Source organism: Helianthus annuus, chromosome 8 (genome assembly GCF_002127325.2).
Source record: "Helianthus annuus cultivar XRQ/B chromosome 8, HanXRQr2.0-SUNRISE, whole genome shotgun sequence".
Lineage (NCBI taxonomy): Eukaryota > Viridiplantae > Streptophyta > Magnoliopsida > Asterales > Asteraceae > Helianthus > Helianthus annuus.
The window spans coordinates 74,739,116-74,750,408 of NC_035440.2; positions in this window are offsets into that span (position 1 = coordinate 74,739,116).

Below are 11,293 nucleotides of genomic sequence, written 5' to 3' on the forward strand. Positions count from 1 at the left end.
ATGGGTGCCGTCCGTTCTTACCGAATTGGGTTGGAAATTATTTTGTTAATGTTAATGATCGCGTCTGTTTATTCATTGAAGTTTTTTTTTATCTAAATGAAGTGGGGTGGATATTATTGTTTTGTTAATAGTCGAGATGAAACGTTTTGTGTTAGTTTTTGAACGGTGTGAACACGTCGCGGGAGGAAAAAGTAAACGGTGTGAATATGTTTTTGATGATGTTTCGTTAGTTTTTGCAACGTAAGACGCAACCCTTTAAATGTAGAACGCAACCTAAGTTAGTATTTGTATAAGGGTATAATATTACAGTAAGACTTGATTTCTTCGGTTTCAGCTACGAAATAGATTGACGGAGGCGATAAACATTTATGCACTAACACCGATCGACCGGGCCAGCCGATCGGCTAGCACATGGCCCCACATCTTGACAATTTCATGAAGTATGGTATTGAACGAAGTAATGCCCGATCGAACGACGATTGGTAAACATTACTCTTCGGATCATGAGATACTATGCTTCCACACTTAATCGATTTTCAACTCGTTCAAAAGCGTTGGAGTGCCAACCGATCGAACGTACTGTTCGACCCGGTGACACCCTGCTAAGGACTAAATACTGAGGTACCTAACCGATCGGTTGAGCTAGCCAATAGAACAACCCGTTAGATCGATCGACCTGAAAGGTAAGGATACTTCAATGTTTTCAAATACTGCAACTAAAACTTCAAAAGTTCAAACCATCATACACAAACACATCTTACTCATAGGAAGAAACAATCCACTCGAACAGCCCATCCGATCGAGCCTTCCGGCCGATCGAAAGGACTGTCCGAACGGCTTGTCCAACCAAACGAACCAGCCGCCCGATCGAACCTACTGTTCGATCGACCAGGCTGTTCGACCCACTGTCAATTGTTTGCATTTCCACATTACTCATCGTTATATCGTCGAACTATTCAGGCTAACCCTACTCCCCAGCGCTCCCTTCAATCCATCAATCAATCGCTGTGAGTATACTCGATCCCTTTTTGCCTTTAGCACTTTTGGGTGTCACATACGTTACTTATCAAAATCACAATCGAACACACTACTCACTTATTTGAACGCTAACCGATTTGCATGTATTACGTGACTAAATGAATGCTTGTTATTATGTTTACATATGGAATGTTGTCTACCTGCCTTAACAACGTAGTACTATAGTTTGGACTCAGCACCCGTTCACACAGGGGTTGTTAAGGACAATTACTTGCATGGATTACGGTGGTAATCATGTATTGCGAACTGTCTCGGACAGTCAACCCGCAGTCATTGGTATCGATAGATCCATGTCGATAATTAACATGCTTCGTTTTCCTCTGTGTACGTGCTGGTTATGCGTAAATTATTCGAACTCTATATGCTATTATCAAACTTGTATGCTCACCTTTACATTATATGTATTGACTTTATTTTAACGTATGTGACAGGTGTTTAAGATGTTTGCTTGCTAGGAAAGCGAGGCTAGAATAAAGCTCTGGCGGCCCCAACAAATAGTTGTCTGTCAGGAGCAAGCGTCTAGGGCATAGTTATCTGTAGATCTTGTCCGGCTGGGTCTTAGGAGCATTTGAATAATATTTATGTTTGTATTAAATCTGAGTTGTCGGAACAGAAAACTTGATTAGATGTTATCTGTAATAACTTGTTTTATTGTTTGGGATACGGTATGGGGCGTATCTTTTAACTGAATGGTACTGATAGTAGTTGTGGAAACTTCTGAACAATCTGTTTTGCTCAGTGCCATGCCCCGATGATTCCGCCATCGGTTGGGGTGTGACAGATTGGTATCAGAGCCATAACTATAGGGAATTAGGCTAGACACGACCTAGTCCGGGTCGCTGTCTTAGAGACCTAGACTATAGTTAGCAACCAACAGACCGAGCTTATGTGCTATATTCTGCTACTTTTCACTATCACTGCACTCGAATTTTCAAGCGAGAGCCAAGCGATTTAGTCAGGATTAGGTGTGAAAACCGCAAACTCCCGACTAAATTGCTTGACCAACGCTGATTTTTTTTTATTTATCAATGATTTCCTCACTATTTTCAATAACAAACGAGGAGAATTATACCAAATCAGGAGTGAAATCCATATTTTGATGAATAATCTCCTTAATTTTACTAAAACAAGAAAGAAGTTGCTAAGCCAGGGGTGAAACCCTAACCTTGACAACTTGTTCCAAACTTTATTCTATCTCACACTCCAACGACCTGAACTCACGAGTATGGCCTAGGGAATGCGTGCGGAATGCCCACAAATCGAGGCAGAAACACGAACCCGAAGTTCAAAAAGTGACGACAAGTCTACTGTGAATAGTCGAATCGCTTTAGGAAGTCGATGTCTAGTAGCTGCAGACAATCTATCTCTCGATTTTATGTGTTTTGATTCTGAGCACCCCAACTGCTTTACTCTGATAGTTCATTGATTTTATGCGTTTTGTGTAATTACCCGTTTACGTGTTTTAAATTGTTGGAAAAACGTTCGATTTTGCTATCACTACGATCAACACACTCAACCCGTAATGCTATTTCTATCTTAAGTCGATAACCAGTTGCTGCAATCTAGACGCCATTATGCTATACTATGCGATTATACTATGTCATTCGATATAATTAATTCGTGATCGCTATACGAACGACATGCGAGCTTGGAAGGATAGGTTTCTGTATTCTGACTGCTTCTGTGCTTAATGAGTATATGTTTATGTGCTTCTGTGAATATGTGCCATACGTGCTATGTGCTTCTGTGGTTATGTGGATTTTTGTGCCTTTCGTGCCTATGTGCTTATGTGATTCGTGCTTTACTCGTGTTCCTGAGCTTTAGTAGTCTAGACGTGTGAGGTGAGATTCGATCTATTGTGTCTGAGACCTACGACGATGTCTATTGCAGACCATGCCGTTATCTGGACGCAGAACCCTCTTACCCCCCAAGAAAAGAGAGACAAGCGTTTCACTGAGATCATCGCCAAGCAAGTGGCTAAGGCTGTTAGCGAGGTGTATGAAAATGTCAGCAAATCATCATCATCTGAGGAGTCGCGAACTGACGCTCCTAAGGATGCAAACAAGACTGCTTTCAGCTTCAAGCAGTTTAAGGCATGCGGACCTAAAGAGTTTACTTGAGAAAATGGCCCTACCGCCATGTTTCACTGGTTCGATTCAGTTGAAGTCACTCTGCGCCAAAGTGGCTGTCCGGAAAATCTCCGCACACTCAATGCGACCGGCGTCTTCCAGTCCCGAGCTCTAGACTGGTGGACGGCCGAACGAAACAAACGCGGGAACGATGCAGCTTATGAGCTGACTTGGGAAGAGCTAAAGGCCATTATGATGGACGAATTCTGCCCTCCCCACGAACGCCAAAAGCTGGAGGACGAGTTTTGGAATATCAAGCAGAAGGATGGAGACAACGTTGCTTTAACTGCTCGCTTCAAGCAGCTTAGCATCATCTGTCCCGATCAAGTCAAGATGCCAGATATGGCCATCAAGAAGTACATCCGAGCCTTACCTGACTGTGTTTCCGACTTTGTTCATGCCGCCAAGCCATCATCGATCGAGGAGACTTACCTGCTGGCCGCTGAGATCAATGACAAGCGGGTAAAGTCTGGTTTCTGGGATAAGCCATCCAAGTCTCTGCATCAAGCTACCACAGCAGCAACCGCCGACACCACCACCGCTCAGCCCTCCAAATCATCACGTCGCAAGAAGAAGCACAACAACAGCAGCTCCAGTAACAAGAATTGTGCTGTCACAACTACTGCTGCCCCTCTTCAAGCTGTACCAGCTCAGCAGCAAATGCACCACCGACCAGCTCCAGTGACCAATGCACCGCCAGCAAAGCGTGCATACACAAGTCCCCACCCGCTCTGCCCGACATGCTCATATCATCATCCGATGGGACTCGCCTGTCGTTTCTGCGCTCACTGCAACCTCTACGGTCATTTCACTGCGAACTGTCGCTATGGTCCCCGTCAAGCCCCAGTTCAAGCCACTGCTCACCAGACTCTACTCCCCGCCCCTCAAGGCCAACAAGCAGCTCAAGCACCTGCAGCCAATGCTCGAGTCTGCTTTGCATGTGGTGACCCTAACCACTTTGCAAACATGTGCCCGAACAGGGTGGTGAAACAAGAACCCCAGCAACAACAGCAGCAGCCTCAACAACAGCAGCAAGCAGCCCATGCCCGAACCTTCAACATCAATGCCCGTCAGGCCCAGGCTGACAACAACGAGGTTAATGGTACGTTCCTTGTGAATGGTATTTATGCATCATGTTTGTTTGATACTGGAGCCGATAACTGCTTTGTTTCGTTTGAATTCGAGAAGCTCCTTAGTCGTAAGCGCTCTTATCTCCCCTCATCATTCGAAGTAGAAGTCGCTACTGGAAGAACTGTCGCTGTTAACTTTGTTCTCCGTGATTGTACCCTCGAGCTCAACAATCACATCTTCCCAATCGACCTTATTCCGATGCAACTTGGAAGCTTCGACGTCATAGTAGGCATGGACTTTCTTCGCGAAAACAATGCTGAAGTTGTGTACTTTTGTAGGATCGTGTTCTGACCCGATTGAGTCGTTCAGAGGCGTTCAACTACGTTTCAGGTGCGGAATTACAAGAAATGTAGGTAGAAACAGCTGAATCTTCACTAAAAATGCTGATTGTATTAATTATCACTCGATTACATGCAGTTCTTCACACCGGCAGCACTTCGGCGTGCAATACAAGACATTCGTTATCTATGGTTTCGCTCAAATGGACTGCTATTTGTAGGCCAGATGGTTTCGCTTATATGGACATGTCCATATAAGCAAAACTACATGTGTCACATAAGCGAAACTTACACTCTATGACCATATAAGCGAAACCTCCCTACTAAACACATACAATCTCCAGTTTTCTCGTAAAACGAGCCCTAATCTATACAATACAATGTAAGACTCAATCCAAGACGAAGTCGACAGATGTAGTGTACCAACAGACTCCCCCTCAGATGTTGACGGAGTCGTCCATCGAGTCACGACAATGCTATGTCTTCACATCTTCAGTCTTGATCAATATCTGGGCTTTTCTCTCTCTATCTTCAGACTCCCCCTCTCGAATTGTTGGCATTCTTTTGTTCTTCAGCAACTTCTGATACAGGATCGTTGTCTGGCTCTTCATGTTCCAAGATAACATGGATAAACCTGCACATACTTAACCCAGAAGTAAATCTTCTAAATTTAACAATTTGTAGTGCACCAACTCCTGACATAGTCAGATAACTTCCTCTCGTAACATATTCACAAACAACTATTCTCTCTCAATTCACACAAACATGACGAACCATTTGATGATTTTGAAAAAAAAATATTTTGACAATAAAGACATACTCCCCCTCACAATAATGTCATCATGTTTAGCACTCGGAACTTTGAAAATCAGCTTTCCAATATCAGTTTGTCGAAAATCTTTTTGACTTTTTCAAAAGTTTATGCTAAAACACACACAAAATCTTCTTTTTTTTTGGATTTTCTAAAAAATTGATACCACTTGTAAAAACTAAGACTGACACCAATTGCAGAAATAACAAGATGTAAAACTAAAATATATACAGACATATTTTTGTGAGTTCGTGTAAGAGGATCATATCAGTTTTGAGACATGTCACTTACACCATTAAGCTTGATTTCATTTTAAGTTCTAAACAATTCACCTAGATTGTCAGTATGTTTGTCCACTTAAATTTTCACACAAACTTCAACTGATCCGAGATACGAATTAATGTTTTAAGCACTTAAACTTATTCGAGTGTCCCACTACTTGAATATACTCCCGTATCCAGATCCCAATATTCAGTCTTAGAGGTGAGTATACAACAGATGATATCTGTTCAGGGTTAGATTGCGAGGGTCGTGAGAGCTCAGGTCGATACTTCCGTATACGCAGAGAGATGACGGCTTCGACTTTTAGTGTGTCCCCTTTAGAGGATCTTTTGATTACAACAGCAGCGACTATCAATTTTATTGTTTCATCAGCTTGCTGAGGGCGATGCTATGTTTCAAGCATTTGCGGAAAGCATTATCCGGGGACTAGGTCAGTATTTCCATACAGCAGAAGTCCCGGGAAAATACCCCAGATATCACTGAGCATAAAGACCTAGTATCTCAGAATAAGGGACCTTTCAAACAAGATTTCAGGGGTTACCTATATATCCAAGCAGTTGTTAACCCACATAATAAGCAAGTTTGATTTTAGGTTTATATCTCGTTACAGTATACTAAATGTGCGAAAACCTACTGACACATCCACAATGATATTGTTTATCACATTTTGATTTTCATTTCTTTAGCATGCTCTGACAGTCTACTGATGTACTATGATTTCCTCTTTTCACAACCAAAACTCGATTTTTAATTTTATCATGTTTTTGGCTTTTTCAAATTTTCTAATGTTTTTGGATTTTCTGAAATTTTCTACTCCCCCTAAAATTCTAACACATTAAAACAATTTGAAAACAACTAAGTTCAAGACCCACTTGAACACAAAACAAATTGTACAAAAACTTGACAACTGACATTGAATCACATCAATTCGCCATTCACTAGTGTGTAAACAATCAGAACTCTCCCTTTCACAAACCATTTTCTCATTTAGATTTCAAAACACTTAAGTTTCTTTTAATCAAAATGATTTTTCCGGAAAATGAGTTTGTTTTTACCACTTGTAGATTACACATGGATTAAAATCGGGGTTATGGTTCATCATCTTGTCAGTTTTATGTTAGTAAATCAAGTACAACTTAATGTCCCTGATTTACCATGTTGCATTCAAGCAATCTTTGTACCACTCGTAAAAATAACCACTTGTAAGATCATCAATCAATACCATTTGTAGGTATGACCAACAAATACCACTTGTAGGAATGAGTCATCTACATTAACCTTTTTACCACTTGTAAAATTATCCACAAATATGTCGATTCCTGCTTCTCAATTACCAACCTGGAAGCTTCGGCGTAGTCCTTTCATCCTGTAAACATTCAAACAATTTTAATAACATTCAAACAAACTTTACAAGCACTAGAATGATGCCGATTCCTGATCCACGATATAAACTTGGGATCTCCGGCATAATCCTAAGACTATTATGGGAAACAGACTTCCATCCAAGTCTTCTCAGACTTGATGGCTTTCAATTCTTGCGCAGTGGGGTTGTATGTTGCCTTTTTAGTTGCATAGAAATCTTTAACCCCCTTTGCTTTCCCATTCAACATTTTCCCAAATATTTTCTTTACACTTCCATTAAATGTTTTCTCGACATCAAATTCTTTTTTCTCTTTGTAAAACTGATTCGATATTTCAATTTTACCAACTTTCTTTTTAACTTCTTCAAACTTCAGTGATGGAAATTCTTCATCATTCACTGAAATATTCACCTCACCTTGTGGATCTTCTGGCTTTGTGGAACCAGATTCATCGCCGACTTTCTCACTAACCTTTTTAGCAACCCACACTTGGTTGTTCTCAGCTTTCTGTTTGATGACATTCTTTTTAGAACACTCACCGACCTCATAAGTTGAGTTTTCAAAAACTTTAAGTTTTTCGGTTGGTGGTTCAACATCAACAACCTTTTCTTTCAACTTCTGAGAAACTCCCTGTTTTGTTTTGGCATTTTTCTGACAGTTCCATGCAATGTGGCCAGCTTCATTGCATCTGTAACAGGTACGAGTTTCTTTTGGTTGCCACACTTCAGTTCCATTCTTTCTTTTATCAGCAAGAAACTCTTGATTTGACTGTCTCCAAAATGGTTTCTTCTGTTCATCTTCTGAACTTCCACCTGACACAAATTCAGTTTTTGTTTTAGAATTTTTCATATTTTTATGATTTTCTGGTGGAATAAAGCCAAGTCCTTTCTTTTTGTAGATACGATTTTGGTTTGGTTTCTTTTGAGAACCCGAACCAGAATTGTAACCTTTTTTCTTGTTTAAACGTTGTTGTACTCTTGAGGTGTAAGGTTTGGGCTTTACATTACGATTTTCATCTTTTATTTCAGAAATATTAATTTCTATTAGTTTGAAAACCTTTTTTATCAATTCAGTTTTAACACCTCTTATTGAAAATTCTTTGTCATAGTATAATTTGTCTGAATCATTTAAAGTGTATGCTACCTCAAATGTTTCATCATCCAAATTTGCTTTCGATAATAAAAACTCTTTACTATAAGCCCGTTTAACCGACGACTTTGAACTGTTGACTGACGAATTTGACCCTCCAGACTCAGACTTTGACTCATCCTCATCAGTATCCAACACCTGATCGACCACCTTTTTGATTAACTCAGACTAATGATCAGTGTCAGACGAGGTGAACGTGACATCAATATTTTTTGGTAATTCATCAGTTGTGTCGATTTTAAGCTTTATATTGACTGCTTTTTCAAGTTGCTCCTCGTTTGGTTTTCTAGGAGAGTACCCTTCCCAAACTGGAGGCGGACACTTGTTATAGCTAACAGTCAGTTTCTTACCACAGTCTTTCTTTTTCTTCGGCTTCTCATCTTGAAAAGCTTCTATTCCTGCAACAGTTGGGTAAATACGATCAATGAGATAATCAGAACTTGAATAACTTTGTAATAAACGTCTAATTCTCTCATTCTCGATCTTCTCAGTCTCCAACTCTTGCTTCCATTTAGCACTTTCTTCGATGTAGAAATTGATTTTTTTTTGCTTTGTCATCATGACTGCATTCATCATCGTTAGTGCTTGTTCTCTTTCTGAGTTTGTCTTTTGGAGACCAGTTACTGTTTTGTTCAAGAGATCATAGGATTCTTTCACATAGTTGAGGTTGAACAGTAACTGCTCCTTCTTCTTTTCATACTCATCAATTATCTCATCTTTTGCTGCACATCCCTTGCAAGCTTCCAAACACTTCTCACAAGGCTTTATAACTTCAACAATCTTTTCAACTTCGATTGCTTTCACTACTTCAACCACTTTTTCTGTCTCTATCACCTTCTCAGCTTCAGACAACTTTTCTTCTTCTTTCACTTGTTCACTCTCAACATTCTTCTCAGCAACACTTTCAACACTCTCGTTCTGAATAACATTTTCAGATTTCATTTGTTGTTGTTCTTTAGCAGCTCGTTTCTCCTTCAGTTTCTCCATGCGTTCTGCAAAATAGAAATGAAAACTTTCAGGAGAAAGATGAGTTTTAGCAATATTGATATGTTTCTCTTCCTCATCATCACTACTGCTATCAACTGGTGATTGATCAAATTGTACAGACTTTTCAGAATCAGCATCTGATAAACCAGAATCAGATGGTGTTTGATCAAATACAACTTCTTTTTCTGAGTTAACATCATTTTGTACACTCTCATATGTACTCTGTAAACTTTCATTAATACTTTCTGAACTTTCTTCAGATGTAACAGACTGTTCATCCACACTTTTCACCGTCTCTCCAATAGACTTCATCCAGGTGGCAAACATGTCTGGTTCTTTGACAATCTTTGCAATGAAAGCTTTGAACTCTCCCTTTTCATCAACAAACATATCCCAGCTGAAGCCTTCAGGTAGTTGTTCATCATGTTGATCAACTAAACAGACTTTGCTATCGGGAGATATATAGTTGCTCCAATTGAAATCCACCAAACATGCTCTTTTGGAATCCTCAATCTTCCTACCATGAGCCGTTTGTGAGTCTTGTGATTGACCAACCTGCTGATAAATGGCTTTCCGGTAGTAGTCATCTTTTCCGAACGGATTCTGAGCTCCACTAGCTTCTCTACCCTTGCACGCTCGTTTGAAATGACCTTTCTCCCTGCATCGAAAACAAGTAACTTTAGATTTATCAAAACCTAAAGTAGATACATGAGCATCAAGAAAGTCATTTCTCCCGGTAATTATTTTGAACTTTTCAGCACGTCTGAGTACACTTGCAAGACACCATTTGATATCCATTAATTCCATCTCTTCGGCGTCTATCTGATCGTAATCCTCCTTTTAAGCATAGGATTTCCGATCCGACCAGCTACAAGACCCTCATAAGATAACAATACAGAACCAAGTCGAGCCATGTGGTCTTTTGTAGTTTCCTCAGAAAAACTTTGACCTTCTGGAAGATTTAAAGCTATGTTGCACTGAATCACATAACCATTTCCTGTCTTTGTGCCTTGAGACTGAAAGCTTATGTTTGACTCTTTAGGATTGACACTTGGAAATGATGAAAATCCGCTGCTGCTTTTGCTTGAACCCTGATCAGCTTTTTCTGATGAATATCCAGCACTGAATGCAGTTTGAATTTTCGGACTTCTCTCATATTCAGAAACTGGAATGCTACCCTTGTAGTACATTTTTACATCCAGTTGACCACTCGGACTGTTCATACGAGCAATCTTCTGCTGTTCCAGATCTTGACTCTCGATCTTTTCTATAAACTGAGAGATATTTAAATCATCATAAACACCCGTGTTTTTCAGAATCATCAAGTATGTTCCCCATTCTTTCTGTGGTAGTGCATCAGCAAGCTTGTCTACCCACTCTTCCCGGTCTTTTTCAATACTTAACATTGACATTGATCGCACAAGGTGGCAGTATCTCTCAATCAGCTTCTTTGTATCTTCACCCGGTAGACTGCTAAACAGATCAAACTCTTTCTTAAGCAGCGCTTTCTTGCTCTTTATCATGTTCTCGCTTCCCTCAAATTTGACTCTAAGTGCATCCCAGATTGACTTTGCAGTTTTGTCGTGCTGTAGCAAAATGAAGATGTCTTCTTTGATCGCTTGCTGAAGCAGACTTATCATCATTTTCTCAGATTTGTACATAACCCGTTCTTGCTCCGTGAATTCTGATAGATTTTTGGTAGTCTGCAATTCTGTTCGAGGCAACACGTATTTCTTCAAGATACATTCCCACGATCTAAGATGGTTTGCCTGAACCCAGTTCTCGAATCTGTCTTTCCACCCGTAATATTCTTCGATACTCATCAATTTCAGGGGCTTTTGGGTGGTTCTCGTCTCGTTTTCTATATTTATGGCTTGAACAACGGCGGCTGGACCAGACGATGTTGCAAATGCGTTGTAGAACTCAGTATCCATGACGATTTAGCACGTTTTTCAAAAAACTGTGACAAAGAGCGAAACCTCAGATGACTTTTGAGCGGAACCTTATGTTGCACTATAAGCGAAACCCTGATGTGCACTTGGAGCGAAACTATCAAGTTCAAAAGAGCAAAACTACTATGTTAACAAGAGCGGAACTACTGATGTGTCTTAAAAGCAGAACCTCAAA